At 43.5% G+C, this 19,801-nt stretch overlaps 1 protein-coding gene and 1 pseudogene across 1 annotated transcript in view; both read right to left on the bottom strand.

The window, feature by feature from the left end:
* The window catches only part of LOC124620838 (probable G-protein coupled receptor Mth-like 1), a 548,776-nt gene that overhangs the window by 141,966 nt on the left and 387,009 nt on the right, over window positions 1-19,801 (bottom strand). The window lies entirely within an intron of this gene.
* Window positions 1,581-1,698, bottom strand: LOC124561734 (annotated as a pseudogene).

Here is a 19,801-nt window from a genome sequence, read left to right as displayed (position 1 = left end):
AATTCATAAGAAGAAATATCATTGTGCAAACCTGCCTTCGCGCGATGCTCATGGTGTTCGGGATATTTGTGTTCGAATGTTTCTACGATCGAGACCATCCTCAGGATTGCACCACATTTTTCTGAAGAATAAACACATGAATAAAAAATAAGAACTGATATGAAAATGAAATACCAGGGCATGAGAACTTAAAAACTTGTGAACCCTCAAACCATGAATGTACAGTGGTACAAAAGAAGACGAACGATTGCAGTGGCGGATGGATGGCAGAGGGGGATTTTTAACGCAACTAGTGTGCTATTTCTTCACATCGGCAATCTTCAAAAACAGTTCCTGAAAGTGATGAACAAAAATCTAAATTACAAGACTGGTCTTTGCGGCGGGTGAAGGCGTGTGAAAGGGAAATGCTGACGTAATCGGCGCTCGGCGCTACCAACAGAAAATGCAACCTTTAGCTTCGCCGCGCAATTTTGGCACTACAACTGCTAGGTCACTGACGTCAGCAGAAATGAAAAAAAAAAAAAAAACAGTCTCCTCACAGCACACCGGTGTTACTTATGTTTTAATGTTTGACCTTTTGAAGGACATTATGTTTTATATTTAATGTATGACTTCAGCAACTCAGCTCGTAAATCACTGTACATCTTTGACGATATGTTCTTCACGTAATTACCTTACCTTCTGATGAAGTCACCCTTAGAGGTGACGAAACCTGGTCAAGGTATACAGAAAACCTATGCAACCGGTTGGCTGATTTTTACATATTTTTCAAAAACAGGGACTTCGACATGAAGCGTTTCGTACAAATGCGATATCTGACGAAACGGATTTACGGACACCTTTTATAGTGCCACTTACATGCAGTTAACATTGTTAGCAAAGTGGTTATCGCTAAGCGTGAACAGCTGGCCGCAGTAGCCGAGCGGTTCTAGGGGCTTAACTCCGGAGCCGTGCTGCTCCTACGGTCGCAGGTTCGAATCCTGCCTCGGGCATGGATGTGTGTGATGTTCTTAGGTTAGTTAGGTTTAAGTAGTTCTAAGTCTAGGGGACTGATGACCTCAGATGTTAAGTCCCATAGTGCTTAGAGCCATTTGAACCATAAGCGTGAACATGCATTGTTTTTCTTTCAATTCTTGTTCTAAGATGGATAGGCAGGGTCTTAGCTTATTGATGTACAGAATATCTAGTGATAAATCAATTTATAAATATACAACTCTAGAACCGGCAGTATATTTACAATGTGGTGCCGATATGTTTATAGACCGTTACGGCGATACTTTTTTCGTCGATACACCGAAACATTTTTCGATATAACTAGAGCCGATAATGATGTTTTCTGCATATCGATACATCGGATTCCCTAAAACTCTATACTCCATCCGGACAGGCCATGAAGCCCAACAGTATTGACCGGCCGCCGTGTCATCCTTGGACTAAAGACGTCTCTGGATGCGGATATGGAGTGGCATGTGGTCAGCACACCTCTCTGCCGACCGTATGACAGTTTACAAGACCGGAACCTCTAGTCCTCAATCAAGTAGTTCCTCAGTTTGCCTCACAAGGGATGAGTGCACCCCGCTTGCCAACAGCGCTAGGCAGACCGGATGGTCACCCATCCAAGTGCTAGCGCAGCCCGACAGTGCTTAACTTCGGTGATCTGACGGGAACCGGCGTTACCACTGCGGCAAGGCCGTTGCCTACATCGGACACTTTATGTTATTAAAAACATTCACAGGCGTATGAGGCAATGAAATGCTGGCAGATCATGCGCATCGGTTTGTTTTTCAGTAGCACATTGGCTTTTAACGCTCCCGTGTTTCCCACTATATGGTCTAAGAGTGAGACAACCAGAATAGTAAAGGGTATTTTCTGAACTCCTATAGTCAGCTGATCTTAATCCTATCGTGTTACGGCGTCATTACTTTCCTCGTACATTTATGTAGCTCAAACATGAAATAGTTATACTGAAGAGAGTTTTTATTTTGTCTGCCGTGCTTTGATTGCGACACATCTGTTCAACACAAAGTATTTAATCATTTCCTTTTGTAATAAAATTCATTAATACGATTTGCTTGAATGTTGTCTAGAGATCTAAGAAAGCAGTTTCCCCAGACACCCCACATTTGACGACTAGGCATGATTCAACATATCGACCGCATCTTGAATCGTGTGAAGAAATACGCGAGCACCCTGGAGCACACTCTTACGGTCTCCATTCGTAGCGAGCCTCTGTTTGAGCGGGCAATGATACGCAATGCCGCCACTTCTTCCGATGTCTTGTGGACAGAACAGCAATCTTCACTTTGAACCATCGTCCGTGTCATTAAATTTGAGCAGACACATTCGCGACGGTTACGTCGCATTGATAACAGAAGCAGCCTTTTTCCAGACTGTCAAAGCGAAGTGGGACCTCCAATAATGCTGAACCAGCACCAGGCACTCGTTGCTTTTTCCGTTAGCGTTGGCGGTAGAACGCGGGCGTTGCTTCCAAGATCGCATTCGGGAGCCGTTACGCCTCGATAGTGAACACGTGGCCGGCTGGGGACGCAGAAAGCGCAGCTGTTTGCCTACTGCAGCTGCGCCTTGCCATGCACTTCACAATGGGCCGCGCGCTCAGGTTTCTGTTCATGCTTTGTACACTTTCCTTTTTCCTCGCCGACCTTAAATATTACATCTAATTTCCGAAATTAAGCTCAGGAATACAGATTATACACTAGTCAATAATTCATTAACAGTCTTAATCGCATTTATTATTATTAAACACCAACCGGTTTCAACCCGACGTAGGGGTCATCTTCTGGGCGCTTACACCATTAGTCGACTGCTGGTGGTGTCACTCCTGTCTACATAACGGCAGGAAACTATAAACACCATTGTAAAAAAAAAAAAAAAAAAAAAAAAAAAACCAACGTGCCTTTACCTACGACAGTTCCAGTCGAATAGCCCTCATCCCTTCAGCTATCTGTGCAGCAATCAGTTCCTGTTAGTTTGCAAAACACTGTGTGCATCTAACAGCATGTCTGTGATGTCTGTGTGTCTGATCACGTTCATACCATATTACCTTCTAGTAGGACGGAAACAGGAGATCGGAGTTGGAAAAACATGCTGTAATTGTAGCTCTGCATCAGGAAGGCTAGTTTAGTAGGACAACAGCAGCAAAAGTAGGCGTAGCCGAGTCTACAGCAGTGTACAAGCTACAGCGGTTCAAGCAAACTGGTGCCAGTGCAGGTGTTCCGCTATCTAGAAGCCCCCGTGCAACAACATACAGGGACGATCGGTTCATATTTGTAAACAGTAAACGTCCGAGCACTCGTAATTACACCTGAAATTCGGGAGGATGTAAACAGTATACAAGCAGCTCCATCCGCCTCGACAGTGCAGCGTCTCTGCGTGATCAAAGTTTAAAGTGCTATAAAATGTAACACCTACAGCCGTCCTTACAATGTCATTTATTATATGGCTACCAGTTTCGGTGCTTCGGTGCACCATCTTCAGGTCTTAGCTGACGCTGAGTGGGTTATCATCATCCACATACAAGGTTCATCACTGGCCAACATCTATAACTTGTTTTCGCAGACTACCTGTAACAGAGTTGTCTGTCCAACCGTCAAATGGTTGATGCATCGTGTATACGGATGGTGTTAAACCCCTCAGCATCAGCTCTAGCCTGAAGATAGTGTACTGAAGCACCGAAACTGGTAGCCATACATTAAATGGCCTCGCAAGGACGGCTGTAAGGGTTCCATTTTATTACATCAGTGAGCAGTCGAAGTCCCTCAGACCTTCAATCACAAGGATGGACATAGAAAAATGTTTAAAGGGATGTACAGCTGGTTCAAATGGCTCTGAGAACTATGGGACTTAACATCTGAGGTCATCAGTCCTCTAGAACTTAGAACTACTTAAACCTAACTAACCTAAGGACATCACACACATCCATGCCCGAGGCAGGATTCGAACCTACGACCGTAGTGGTCGCGCGGTTCCAGACTGAAGCGCCTAGAACCGCTCGACCACCTCGGCCGGTCGATGTACGGCTGCCAAATACCTTTGTTACGCAAACAAAATTAGGTGAAAAGATTGCAATGAGCACAGCAACACAAAAATCGAGTGTGCAGCAATGGTCCAAGGTATTATCCACGAACGAATATATGTGTGATATCTCTGACAGCAATCGTCGAATGTTCTTTCGTTGGTTGTTGGTTGTTTTCGGGGAAGGAGACCAGACAGCGAGGTCATCGGTCTCATCGGATTAGGGAAGGACGGGGAAGGAAGTCGGCCGTGCCCTTTGAAAGGAACCATCCCGGCATTTGCCTGGAGTGATTTAGGGAAATCACGGAAAACCTAAATCAGGATGGCCGGACGCGGGATTGAACCGTCGTCCTCCCGAATGCGAATGTTCTTTCGTAGTGTTCTTTGAGGGGCGCTCATGGCGTGGGGATGTTTTGCGGAGGATAGAGTCGGTGATTTAACGAGAATTAATGGAATACTAGAGGAGGAAGGCTATCACAGGGTACTGGTTAACAATGCATTTCTATTTAGCAAGGGACTCGTTGGTCGAGGATTTGTTCTGCAGCCGGATAATGATCCTAAACATGCTTCTGAACTGTGCAGAGGGTTTATCAATAGAAGAGAGAAATATGGGGAACGAAAGATTATGACTTGGCCACGTCAGTCACCTGACTTATGGGATGAAGAGGGAAATCGGAAAGCCGAGGCCACCTAATGTTGGAGGTCGATGGAATAATTCAGAGACGCGTTGGATTGCAGTATCTGCAAAAATACTACAAAATATTATTCCCAGAATGCCACGCGTTCGTGCAGCTGCTCTGAGAGGCTAAAATCTAAATCATGTTGTTCTCTGCTTTGATAAAGACTGATAATATTTATTTTGTTGGTTTGTTTACTTTGTACGACGTGTTTGTACATTGAAATAAAGTGTTCAGTTTCTGTCATGGGTGATCGAAAACTTTTGACCGGTAGTGTACTTCATGAAGAATGTGTTCATTGATGGGATGGTGTATTAATGGACTGAGAGTTCCATAAAGAACATTCAGCACCTGCATCCAGTTGCAGCCCTAACAATATTCTTGCACCACAGCTGCGGTACTCGATTGCGGTCTCGGTCGAACATCGCCTACGAAGTGCCATTTTACAGTGGAACAACTCACCGTCCATTTAAACCATTGCGTAATTAAACACACATCTAACACAACAGTTGAAGGATTCTTGCTGTGTTTCATGTGTTAATGACATCTAGTCGATTCTGTCCTCCTGTAAATACCACTTCTGTACCGACGTCCTCTGGCTTCACTCAAATATCAATGCCGAAGATATCGATACTGTAATCGTATAGATAAATGACGACTCATCTTCAGTAGTGATCTGGGGGCAAAACCGAGCACATGAACCTTGCCATTTCTTAAAATTGCAGCTATTATTATGCATTTTCAGTATTTTCCCTCAAGAAAAACAGCATCAAAGTTAAATATTGGCTATCATTTAATGGGAGCCTGAAACAACTACTCTTGAATCACTTTTTCCAGCTTCTTTGAATGCATTTCTCCTTATGAAACTGTGTGCTTCCAGAGACCTTCTCAAGTCTCAACTATCAGTGATGTATACAGGGTGGTCCATTGATCGTGGCCAGGCCAAATATCTCACGAAATAAGCATCAAACGAAGAAACTACAAAGAACGAAACTCGTCTAGCTTGAAGGGGGAAACCAGATGGTGCTATGGTTGGCCCAGTGGATGGCGCTGCCATAGGTCAAACGGATATCAACTGCGCTTTTTTAAATAGGAACCCTCATTTTTATTACATATTCGTGTAGTACGTAAAGAAATTTGAATGTTTTCGTTGGACCACTTTTTTCGCTTTGTGATAGATGGCGCGGTAATAGTCACAAACCGATAAGTACGTGGTATCACGTAACATTCCGCCAGTGCGCGGTATTTGCTTCGTGATAAATTACCCATGTTAAAATGGATCGTTTACCAATTGCGGAAAAGGTCGATATCGTGTTGATGTATCCTGGGCGATATCATTCAAGTGTCCGGACCGTTCGCCGGATAGTTACGTTATGTAAGTAAACAGGAAGTGTTCAGCCACATGTGAAACGTCAACCAGGTGTTTTAGCTGCTGTAGCGGCTAATTCGCACGTCAGAAGCAGACAAACTACGCGAGAATCGGGAATCTCAAAAACGTTGGTGTTGAGAATGCTACATGAACATCGATTGCACCCGTACCACCTTACTATGCACCAGGAATTGCATGGCGATGACTTTGAACGTCGTGTACAGTTCTGCCATTGGTCACAAGAGAAATTACGGGACGATGACAGATTTTTTGCTCTCGTTCTGTTTAGCGACGAAGCGTAACGTAAACCGGCATGGTTCAAATGGCTCTGAGCACTATGGGACTTAACATCTATTGTCATCAGTCCCCTAGAACTCAGAACTACTTAAACCTAACTAAACTAAGGACATCACACAACACCCGGTCATCACGAGGCAGAGAAAATCCCTGACTCCGCCGGGAATCGAATCCGGGAACCCGGGCGCCGGAAGCGAGAATGCTACCGCACGACCACGAGCTGCGGACAAACCGATATTATATGCACTATTGGGCAACGGAAAATCCACGATGGCTGCGACGGATGGAACATCAGCGACCTTGGCGGGTTAATGTACGGTGCGGCATTATGGGAGCAAGGATAATTGGCGCCCATTTTATCGATGGCAATCTAAATGGTGCAATGTGTGCTGATTTTCTACGTAATGTTCTACCGATGTTACTACAAGATGTTTCACTGCATGACAGAATGGCGAGGTACTTCCAATATGATGGATGTCCGGCACATAGCTCGCGTGCGGTTGAAGCGGTATCGAATAGCATATTTCCTGACAGGTGGATTGGTCGTCGAAGCACCATACCATGTCCCGCACGTTCACCGGATCTGACATCCCCGGATTTCTTTCTGTGGGGAAAGTTGAACGATATTTGCTATCCTGATCCACCGACAACGCCTGACAACATGCGTCAGCGCATTGTCAATACGTGTGCGAACATTACCGAAGGCGAACTACTCGCTATTGAGAGGAATGTCTTTACACGTATTGCCAAATGCATTGAGGTTGACGGACATCATTTTGAGCATTTGTTGCATTAATGTTGTATTTACAGGTAAACACGCTGTAACAGCATGCGTTCTCAGTAATGATAAGTTCACAAAGGTACCTGTATCACATTTGAACAACCGAAATAAACGTCAAACGTACCTACGTTCTGTATTTTAATTTAAAAAACCTACCTGTTACCAACTGTTCGTCTAAAATTGTGAGCCATATGTTTGTGACTATTACAGCGCCATCTATCACAAAGCGAAAAAAGTGGTCAAACTAAAACATTCACATTTCTTTACGTGTTACAAGTATATGTAATAAAATATGGGGGTTCCTATTTTTAAAAAAACGCAGTTGATATCCGTTCGACCTATGGCAGCGCCATCTAGCGGGCCAACCATAGCGCAATCTGGTTTCCCCCTTGAAGCTAGACAATTTTTGTTCTTTGTAGTTTTTGTTTGGCGCTTATTTCGTGAAATATTTGGCCCGGTCACGATCAATGGACCACCCTGTATATGCAGAGTGAAGCCACGAATGAAAATTTGTACCAACACCAGAGTTCGAACCCGGGTCTCCAGCTCAGTAAGTATATGCTATAACCACTTCGCCACCCAGGCACAGTGGCTTTGCCCAACTGCACGGAATACCCTAGCACGCTTCCTTCCTCAATCGAAAACCTCATTCATGCCTCAGCCCACTAAACTCGAACAGCACTGCATTGAGGAATTTGGATCGAGGAGGGAGGCGTCCTAGAGTAGTTCGTGCAGTTGTGCAAAGCCACTTTGCCAGGATGGCGTAGTGGTTAGCGCATCTACAAAGTGAGCACTGTTTCTCCAGGACTTCGCCATCTTTCATGGCCAATTTTACTTTGATAAAATAACCTACCTCCCAAGGTTAGGAGGTAATATTGATTCCGTGGACGAATTCTTAACCATATCAGCGAAGAATGCTTTCCATACACAATCTCTGGATTAAAAGTATCCGGGCACCTATAAGTGAAGATTAATACTGGGTATATCAACCCTTCGCCCTTATGACGGACTCTGTTGGGAACACTTTCAGTGAGGTGTCTCACTGTCTATGGAAGAATGGCAGGTCATTCTTCCTCAAGAGCCGAAACCTGACAAGGTAGAAATGCTGGACGCAGGCGTAGAGAGCGAAGTCGACGTTCAAACTCGCTCCGGGGCGAGTCAGTCCATTTAACGAGTTTTTTTCTGGGACATCTGTCTTCTGACTGGTTTGATGCAGTCCGCTACGAAATCCTAAGCTGTGCCAACCTTTTCATCTCAGAATAGCACTTGCAATCTATGTCCTCAGTTATTTGCTGGATGTATCCCAATCTGTTTTCCTCTACTGTTTTTACCTTCTACAGCTCCCTCTAGTACCATGGAAGTTATTCTCTCATGTCTTAACAGATTTCCTATCATCCCATCCCTTCTTCTCATCAGTCTTTTTCATATATTCTTTTCCTCGCCCATTCTCTAGATAACCTCCTCATGCCTTAACTTATCAGCCCACCTAATTTTCAGCATTTGTCTGTAGCACCACATCTCCAATACTTCCACTCTCTTCTGTTCCAGTTTTCCCATAATCCATGTTTGACTACCATAGAATGCTGTGCTCAAAACGACCACTCTCATAAATTTCTTCCTCAAATTAAGGCCAATGTTTGATACCAGTAGATTTCTCTTGGCCAGCAGAGCCCTTTCGCCAGTGCTAGTCCGCTTCTATGTATTCCTTGCTCCGTCCGTCATGGGTTATTTTGTTGCCTTGATGTTAAGTACCTCGCTGTTTCGAGGGCGAGTCAATAAGTCTCAGATGACAGAATACCGCAAATAGTTTTACATGTCGCGCCTATACGTATCTAGAAGGTGGCTGCACAGGTCGCGTGGATGGTAGCCGATACACAGTATTCCGCGGCCAATGGCTTACGATCTGCAGTCAGACCAAGGTGGTTGGTGTGCTATGTGTGTGTAACCGATTGGAAAAAAAGTGATAATTGGGAGCCGAGAAACTGTCAGTAGACCTTGTCCATAGCGAAATTCGTTCCATATACGGTAGAATGGTATTTCTTGGAAATTTGTGTTCAACTGGATACAAAAAGTCAGCAAATGACAAGAAAAGGTCACAAACAAGGAGCGTCCTGGTTGCCCTAGCTACCCAGTGATGGCACATTGCCGGCCGGAGTGGCCGAACCGCTACAGTCTGGAACAGCGCGACCGCTGCGGTCGCAGGTTCGAATCCTGCCTCGGGCATGGATGTGTGTGATGTCCTTAGGTTAGTTAGGTTTAAATAGTTCTAAGTTCTAGGGGACTGATGACATCAGATGTTAAGTCCCATAGTGCTCAGAGCCATTTGATTTTTCAGCCATTAAAACCGAAAAAAAATTATAGCCCACAACGGGAATTCGAACTGCCGCCCGAAAGCACACCCCACTTTCAATCTACGACACTACTAATTACGCCTCGCATCTAAGTTGAGCATGACCTCCTATTTATCACAAAGTGTATCTCGAAAAACGTCAGAGCTGATTTATCTGTGTAAGTAACCGTCAGTTAAGTCCCATAGTGGTCAGAGTCGTTTGAACCATTTGATGGCACATTGTTTCCCCGTCTATGGATATTGCGCTACCTCCGGAACACATCGGTCTTCTGGGCTGCAGCAATTTAAGGAACTAAATAAATTTGTTTTGTCAAGAGACGTCACTCATTAGATGCGAACGCTGCCACAAAAATTCCATTCTGCAGGCTTTTAACGTCTTGTCGGAGAATGGGATAAGTGTTTACAAGGGGAGTATGTGGAAGAGGAAAATAATTTTCAGGCTAGTATAAGTGGCTGCCATGTCTCAATCCCAGTTTCGAACTTATTTATTCAGCCTCCCTCCTAATTACTTACAGTTATGTTTGTCTAGATCACAACAGCTGAATGTGTTGAGTATTGATTAACAGTTTCGATTGGTAAATCAGGCCATCTTCAGATGATATCATACATAATTCCAGTGAGTATTACGAGGAGTGTTAAAATGGAGAATGGATGTAATTTGTGATGGACTACAGAAGGAGGTATTGGATACGACTTGAACAGAAGATGATCCGGTGTACATACCTAAGCCACAGTATACAACAATGAAATTTAGTGATCGACACAGAAATAATTTGATTCCACCCCCCCCCCCCTCTTTTTTTGGCACTTACACCACACGTCCTCTATTAATTATTGTAGATGTATATTATGACATTTCATAAATGTTCAAATGTGTGTGAAATCTTATAGGTTTAACTGCTAAGGTCGTCAGTCCCTAAGCTTACACACTCCTTAACCTAAATTATCCTAAGGACAAACACACACACCCATGCCCGAGGGAGGACTCGAACCTCCGCCGGGACCAGCCGCACAGTCCATGACTGCAGCGCCCTAGACGGCTCGGCTAATCCCGCGCGCCTATGACATTTCATGCTTTCCCGACGGATATGTTGCAAATACGCTTCTCAGGTTTGCCGCCGGACAATATTGCTTAAATCGCACAATATTTCATCGATGCAACTGCTCGCCGTCTTCAGGTGGTGGTAGATGCTGTTGTCACGTCTGCAAGGAGCGACTGGTGATGATCGCGCGGCGGCGTCGAAATTTATCGGGCGCGTATTGCCTGCTCCCGGCCTGATAAATTTCGACGCCGCGCGCGATCATCAGTCGTGCCTTGCAGACGTGACAGCAGCAGCTACCACCACCTCAAGACGGCGAGCAGTTGCAGCAATGAAATATTACGCGATTTACGCAACAACCCGAAAAGTGTACATATATAAATGTCTTTACACTTTTCCTCTCATTCTGTCCCTACTTCTTGACAGTATTTCCCACATATTTATTTCCTCGCCAATTCTGCGAAGAACTTTCTCATTTCTTTATCAGTCAGAATAATTTTGAACGTCCTTTTACAGTACCACATCTCAGACACTGAGATTCTCTTCCCTTCTTAAACAAGGCTAAACGTGTCCGCAAATGAAATTACTGAAAGGACAAAAAATTTCTAAGCCAACTGATTCCAACAAGTTCGTCATATTTACTGTTTAGATCCTTCGTTATGCAACAGTTGTAAGTGGGCTGTTTCTGTGTTGGCAGCGCTGTGTAGCGCTTTGCGTTGGATCTCTGACTGCGCTTTCTTTGTGAGAGTTTCTGTGCCTGATTGGACTCGTTGTTGGAAGTTAATCGCCAGTAGTGTTGGGCAGTTGGAAGTTAGTCGCCAGCAGTGATGGAAGTACTGTTGGGCAGTTGGAGGTGAACAGCCAGCAGTGATGGATGTTAAATGTGAGAAGTTAGCATTGATGGAGGGTAGAGGTCTGAAGTGTTAGCGTAGGCTAACGATCTGTACATGTTCGACTTGGAGGTTGAATATTATTCATGATTATATACCTCTGTACTAGATGTCAATGAAGATTTATGTTTGTGCCTGAACTGGATACATTATTTGGTTTGCAACAAAATCTTTCCTTTGCTAACCACATGCCTATTAATAGTTAGTGGCTTTAGTAGTTAGAATCTTATTTAGCTGGCAGTATTGACGCTCGCTGTATTGCAGTAGTTCGCGCAATGAAGATTTCTGTGAGGTAAGTGCTTAATGAGATCTATAGGTTATTGTTAAGATTTATTTTTAGTCAGGGCCATTCTTTTGCATTAATTATTTGATGTCATGTTCTAATTTTTTTTGAGCAGTCAGATTGCGTTGCGCTAGAATATTGTGGGTCAGTGTTGACATGATAAGGATAAGTGAAGAGAAAGTAGGTTCACTTGCATTCAATGTCACTCAGTAGTTGAAGTAAAATATTTAATAAAGAAGTTTCACAGTCAACAGTTACGAGACAACTTTAAACAGTTAGTCTCCTGACAACTGTACATTACAAATTTTAAAAGAGATGGAATTTATACACCAGGTGGTTAATCCGTAAAAATAAAGCTGACATCTCTGCGACTGCAGCCTGTAAATGAATGAAGTGGTACCTCTCATGACTTCCTCCGACATTTTTCTGTCATTTTTTACTCTGATGCAGTGAACACTGCTCTTAAGTCAAATCGGGTAACGTGCAGAGAACCTCATGGTATCATGAGAGCGGACTGATTAAAGTGAGCTGTTTCTTGATTCTGGAAGCCTTTGATATAGTTCTGCATTATCGGTTAGTCTGTGTGGTACGTGCTTACGGAATATCGGATAACACAAGTTTAGTTAGAAATCAATGTTGTGCTTTATCTACATGAAAGTGTCAGCTGCATAAGAAAGCAATAGGGTGATGGTTCGAAAACCACTGCACTCAGCGTTGATTTGAACTCTGTGTTGGCTAAAGTTCTTTACACTACACCAACTCTTCTAGCATTAAATCCAAAAAGCGAAGAAACGTTTACGGAAAGAACCTGAACAGTGTAAACGCTTGTTGGCACAGAAATGCCTACACAAAAAAAGCTGTCTATTAACTTCACAGTCACACATTGTGTCTGGGATAACAACTTCACATAACAATAATCAGCTGCGTTAAATGAGACAGATAAGACGGCGCGCAGAACACGAATGAAAGGATGCCGCTTCTTGTTTTGTTACTGGTAATTACACGCCATTTCACACAGAGTAAGTAAGCGAATAGATATAGCTGACCCTCGGACCTCGGTAATAAATCTAGCAGATCGCCTTTATTTCTTCCTCCTCCTTTATGTTTCGTACGTGGACACAGACACACACACACACACACACACACACACACACACACACACGGGAATTCTAATCTCTAAGGGCTTTAACTGCAGTTCTTAAACATCTAAAAGCAACACTTCCTACTGTATGATATTTTAAGCAGACGAGAATGAAATTTGAGCAATGTTTTGCTGACTTTGGCTAAGGTCATTTGCATGTTACATCACAATGACGTGAATGTATCAATTTAGAGACTGTTTAACATATACGTGTTGAAATGTGGTAACTACTGACAGTGAATTAAATGTAAATTTATTTGTAAACTAACAGACAGTGAATTAAAAGTAAATTTATTTGTAAACTAACAGAAGTACGTATGTATTTCGTAGGTTTGTTCCTCATAGTTCACTTGCTGCAGGGCTTTGTGCAATGGTACTTTCAATTTCAGTGATGAATTAGCTTGCAATACAAACCAACAGAATGTTATTGAAACAAGATGAGCAAAGAACGTTGAAGTCCTGGTTTGTTTCTCTCCAGACCTCCATGACACGGACTAAGAAAGTGGCTGACTGAGTTCCTTTTCCAGTTTTCTACAATTTAAATTCCCCTGACTCGACGAAAACTTCCATCTCAGCAGTTAACTCCTGAGCATGTTTCAAATTTATCTTTGCCGTTGCACTAGTCGATGCATAAAATTAGCTTAACAGTCAGTCATCCCAAAATATCAGTAAACACATTTTTTCAATGTATTTGCAGCGTCTTCTTTTGGAATATACATAATACGTCGATTTGTTGAGGCGCTCTTCTCATTCATGGAAGGATATGCTTGGAGCTAAGACTGTTCTTTTTGGAATGACAACAACTGATTTCCCGAGTGAGAAAAGTCACCGCAATATCTATTCGTTGAATCACGAAGCAAAATGTTCTGTATTTTTTGCCATTAAGCAATGCTATCAATTCTATAAAACATTAGTTTTCCTATAAAAAAAACCGAACGATGCTATTTTTCAATTCCTACATCGATCTGGAGTAAATTATACCTTCCAGCCACAAACATTACGGATAAAATATTTCAAATTTATTTTATTTGTCAGTGCATCGCTTGGGATTTAATCTAAATAAAACAGACATCAGACTAGAAGTTGGGTTAAGCACGATATTGTACCAAGGGTAATTGCTTTGTGGATCCCTATGACCTGTGACTCTGCTGATAGAAGCACCAACAGAAACTTTTACGGCAGATTCCGAAACGAAGAAGACGATCGTGTGAAACCCAGCTCGCGTTATTCGTCCACGAGACTCACAGGGCCATAGACACGGGTTCCCAGGTAGATGCCGTGTTTCTTGACTTCCGCAAGGCGTTTGATACGGTTCCCCACAGTCGTTAAATGAACAAAGTAAGAGCATATGGACTATCAGACCAATTGTGTGACTGGATTGAAGAGTTCCTAGATAACAGAACGCAGCATGTCATTCTCAATGGAGAGAAGTCATCCGAAGCAAGAGTGCTTTCAGGTGTGCCGCAGGGGAGTGTCGTAGGACCGTTGCTATTCACAATATACGTAAATGACCTTGTGGATAACATCGGAAGTTCACTGAGGCTTTTTGCGGATGATGCTGTAGTATATCGAGAGGTTGTAACAATGCAAAATTGTACTGAACTGCAGGAGGATCTGCAACGAATTGACGTATGGTGCAGGGAATTGCAATTGAATCTCAATGTAGACAAGTGTAATGTGCTGCGAATACATGGAAAGAAATATCCTTTATCATTTAGCTACAATATAGCAGGTTAGCAACTGGAAGCAGTTAATTCCATAAATTATCTGGCAGTAGGCATTAGGAGTGATTTAAAATGGAATGACCATATTAAATTAATCGTTGGTAAAGCAGATGCCAGACTGAGATTCATTGGAATAATCCTAAGGAAATGCAGTCCGAAAACAAAGGAAGTAGGTTATAGTACATTTGTTCGCCCACTGCTTGAATACTGCTCAGCAGTGTGGGATCCGTACAAGATGGGGTTGATAGAAGAGATAGAGAAGATCCAACGGAGAGCAGCGCGCCTCGTTACAGGATCATTTAGTAATCGCGAAAGCGTTACGGAGATGATAGATAAACTCTAGTGGAAGACTCTGCAAGAGAGACGCTCAGTAGCTCGGTACGGGCTTTTGTTGAAGTTTCGAGAACATACCTTCACCGAGGAGTTACAGTATGTTTCTCCCTTCTACGTATATCTCGCGAAAAGACCATGAGTATAAAATCAGAGAGATTAGAGCCCACACAGAGGCATACTGACAATCTTTCTTCCACGAACAATACGAGACTGGAACAGAATGGAGAACCGACAGAGGTACTCAAAGTACCCTCCGCCACACACCGTCAGGTGGGTTGCGGAGTATGGATGTAGATGTAGATGCAGATATAGAAGCTTTTACGATGGATTCCGAAACAATGGAACCTGACAGTTCTGACAAACCCGAAAACTTTCTGAATATGAATACCAACGCCAGTCATGCGAAGAAAGAGACATTCTGAAGTCTTTCAGGGATCGATTTGTAAACGTTTCCGCTGTTACTCTTTATGGTGTTAGGCCGCCGTACATCTTACACTTGCCAGTACCCTGTCATTTCTAATATCTCACTGCCCCTTAAATTTACAATAAACGATTTTTTTTGTAGACATCTAATTTATTGTCTGTCCATTCAGTGTTTTCAACTGTGCAGTTCTTCCCAGTAGACAACAATTTCTGAATGCTTAGTACGTAGGCCAAATATGCCAAGAGAAGAAACTGAGGACAGGCTCGGATTGCAGAAGAAAAATTTTCAAAGGATCTACGACGGTATTTGCCTTTAGCAACTTACGGAAACAACGGTAAACGTAATCTGGCTGACCTGCCGTAACTTAAATTGACGTCTTCCTGGCGACAAGTCCACTGTCTTGACGACTGCACCACCTGGCTAGCTGGTTGTGGCACGAACCAGTCTCTGGTGGTAAGCGTATTGCGCAGATTTATTTTCTCAACTATGTTTAGAAACTGCAGGTTTCGTGACAACACCTTATAGACTCCACCAAATTTCATATACTTTTAGTTCTCTCCAATCGTGATTTAATTTGGTTACTTTTCTAACAATACGAAATAACGCAAGTGCTAGTTGTAGAAACCATATCAGTAAAATTTACCGTGGTCTACTTCACGAAAATAATTCAGTATTTTACATTATCTTTCATCTGCCTGTTTATATTGACAATATCATTCATAAATTGTTGATTATATTAAACGGGGTATTAAGATTTTGATTTCATGATGCTACTATACGCTGATGATCAGCTCATAACACGAGAACCTGAAGAAAATGTTCGAATTGCAGTACGTAAGTGGAATCAAATTGCCACTAAATGCAGAAGGAGAATATCGAAAGATAAAACAAAAGAGATTATATTGGAATCCAAAACAGCCTCAATTAGAATAGATGGGCAAATATTTGAACAAGTAAGAGAGTTGAAAATGTCTAGGCTGCAATTTTAAATTTCGCAAGTGAGATGATGCAGAGCTAAAATTGGCCAGATTCAGACGTTTCTGTGGAACCATACAATGCACATAAGAAGTAATGTATGGAAGAAAACACTAAATTTTACGAAGTAATAGCGTTGCCTTTGCTGCTGTAAGGTAGCGAATGTTGGATCCTAAAACGAGATCGATTACGACAAATCGAAACATCAGAGATGAAGTTCCTCCGCATTGTATCGGGATTTTCATTGTTAGACCATAAAAGAAACACCGATATTAGAACTAAATGCAGAATCGATTTCAACTATAATTAAAAAATATGGCATTTTAAAGAACATAGCCGCGCGGGATTAGCCGAGCGGTCTTGGGCGCTGCAGTCATGGACTGTGCGGCTGGTCCCGGCGGAGGTTCGAATCCTTCCTCGGGCATGGGTGTGTGTGTGTGTTTGTCCTTAGGATAATTTAGGTTAAGTAGTGTGTAAGCTTAGGGACTGATGACCTTAGCAGTAAAGTCCCATAAGATTTCACACACATTTGAACATTCTTGAAAGAACATAGTTCTTATATAGGAAAATAGCGATTTGTAATTATTATAAATAAACTGGAAGCAGTCTTGATCGCATAACTTTTATAATGTGGTGACGGGTTTCGATCTTTTATAAGATCATCTTCAGACCATGAATCTCTGCTTTGGCGCATGGCAACCCTCTTGCTTGTGGCTGGTGGTTTACAGCCACAAGCAAGAGGTTTGCCATGCGTCACCGCCTCCGGCCGACATTCATGGTATGAAGATGATCTTATAAAAGATCGAAACCCGTCACCACATTATAAAAGTTATGCGATCAAGACTACTTCCAGTTTATTTATTTAAAAAATATAGACTGACATGGGAAGACCACGTCCGATGTTCATTAAGGTGACAAATAACGTGGTATATCTCCTAATATCGGGTGGGACCTCCTTTTGTCCAGTGTAGCGCAGCAACTCAACGTGGCGTAGACGTAACTAGTCGCTGGAAGTCCTCTTCAGAAATATTGAGCCAAGCTGCCTCTGTACGCATATAGCCATCCACAATTATGAAAGTATCGCGGGTGGTGGATGTTGTGTATTACTGACCTCTCGCTTATGTCCCGTAAATGTTCGATGGGATTTATGTCGAGCGATCTGGGTGGTCAAATCATTCGCTCGAATTATCGACAATGTTCTTCAGACCAGTAGCGAACAACTGCGGCCCCGTGACATGGTGCATCATCTTCCATAAAAATTGCATCGTTGCTTGGCTACGTGAAGTACATGAATGGCTGCAAATGGTCTCCAGGTTCAGTTGGACCAGACGGCCCAATCCTCTCCATGTAACCACAGCTTACACCATTATGGAAGTCCGCCCCGGTAGCTGAGTGGTCAGCGTGACAGACTGTCAATCCTAAGGGCCCGGGTTCGATTCCCGGCTGGGTCGGAAATTTTCTCCGCTCAGGGACTGGGTGTTGTGTTGTCCTAATCATCATCATTTCATCCCCATCGACACGCAGGTCGCCGAAGTGGCGTCAAATCGAAAGACCTGCACCAGGCGAACGGTCTACCCTACGGGAGGCCGTAGCCACACGACATTTCCATTATACCATTATGGAGCCACCATAGGCTTGCACAGTGTCTGCTGACGGGTCCATCGCTCGAACCCTACTATGACCACATGTATGATCGGGACTCATTTCATCAGGCCACCGTATCCCAGTCGTCTAGGGTCCAACTGGTACGGTAACGAGCCCAGGAGAAGCGCTGAGGCACTGCCGTACCGTGTAAGTTCGTCGTACGATCCACATTGATTTCTGTGGTTATTTCCGTACTATTGCTTGTCTGGTAGCACTGACAACTCTACGCAAACACCGCTACCGCTCTCGGCCGCTATGTGAAGGCCGTCGGCCACTGCTTTGTCCGTCGTGAGAGGTAATGCCAGAAATTTGTTATTCTCGGCACATTCTTGACACGGTAGCTCTCTGAATATTCAATTCCCTGACGATTTCCGAAATGGAATGTCCCACGGGTCTAGCTACAACAACCATTCCGCGTTCAAAGTCGTTTAATTTCCGTCGTGAGGAAATAATCACGTCCGAAACGCTTTCACAAGAAACGCTTGAGCACAAATGACATCTCCATCAACGCACTCCCCTTTAATACCTTGTATACGCGATACTACCGCCACTGTATATGTGCATATCGCTATCCCCCGATTTTTTGTCGTCTCGGTGTATGTCCGATAGTACGATAATTAAAGCGGCAAAGCTATATAAACCAATAGTAAAGAGAATCGCTGGACGACCCTTAAAGGGACAGCATGAACAATTCTGAGACGGATGAAATACAAGCACCTTTACCGGCAAAAATTCACCATGATGGCAGATTCATTTAAGGAATTAGTTTCTTGTATTATTATTATTGTTGTTCCTTTGTTAGTATTATTATGTGAATTCCGCTGCGCTCCTGCTACAGGAGTGCCCTTCTGACAGAGAACGCGGGAGAAATCGACAGCTGTCTTTTGTTGGGCGGCCCCTGGCGTGGGCGGCTCTGTATAGGGCAGCGGGGGCGAGGGTGGAGGGGGGGGGGGGGGGAGGGGGCGCGGACCGGATGGAGCCGCCGCGAATCAATTACACGCGCAGTCTTCAGAAACGCTCGCTGCGTCCGCTCCACAACCCCGGAACTTGGGGCGGCCAAGCTATTAACACGTTGGCTGACCTAACGATCAATCACGTGAAAAAAGGCGTCACGAAAGTCACTGTGATTCCTCATACATTCTGGCATACAGTATCGGTACGCATACAGCAGACAGGGCACAAGCAGTAGCTCGCATTCTATTTTCTCATGCTGAGAAATTAGGTCTATTTTACTTGTTAAAAACTTTCTAAAGCCAAGATCGCAGAAAAGAGAAATATTTATGTTATCTTGGCTTTATACAGTTTCTACCAATAACTGCCGGCCGAGGTGGCCGAGCGGTACTAGGCGCTACAGTCTGGAACCGCGCGACCGCTATGGTCGCAGGTTCGAGTCCTGCCTCGGGCATGGATGTGTGTGATGTCCTTACTTCTAAGTTCTAGGGGACTGATGGCCTCAGAAGTTAAGGCCCATAGTGCTCAGAGCCATTTGAACCATTTTGAACCAATAACTCGCACGTGACGTTCTGACGTTTGCGTTATGGTGGAGAATATTTTCGGAAGCTAATTACACTTTCGTCCATCATGGATTCTCTACTTTATCGGAACAAATGCAATATTTATTTTATGTTAATGCAACAGAGTTGCAGACCAGAATCAGACAGGAGTCCAAGACGATAGAGATAGATAGATAGAGAGAGAGAGAAAGAGAGAGAGAGAGAGAGAGAGAGAAGAGGTGAAGGATAATTCTTTGGAAAGCACTGTGCTTGCTTCAGTCTAGATATAAAGAGTACAGAGTGACAAGTATATGGAGGAAGGGAAATGAATAATGCAATTATACTCTG

Source organism: Schistocerca americana, chromosome 1 (genome assembly GCF_021461395.2).
Source record: "Schistocerca americana isolate TAMUIC-IGC-003095 chromosome 1, iqSchAmer2.1, whole genome shotgun sequence".
NCBI classification, from domain to species: Eukaryota; Metazoa; Arthropoda; class Insecta; order Orthoptera; family Acrididae; genus Schistocerca; species Schistocerca americana.
Note: the sequence above shows the minus strand (reverse complement) of the source record. Positions and strands in the feature narration are given on the sequence as shown.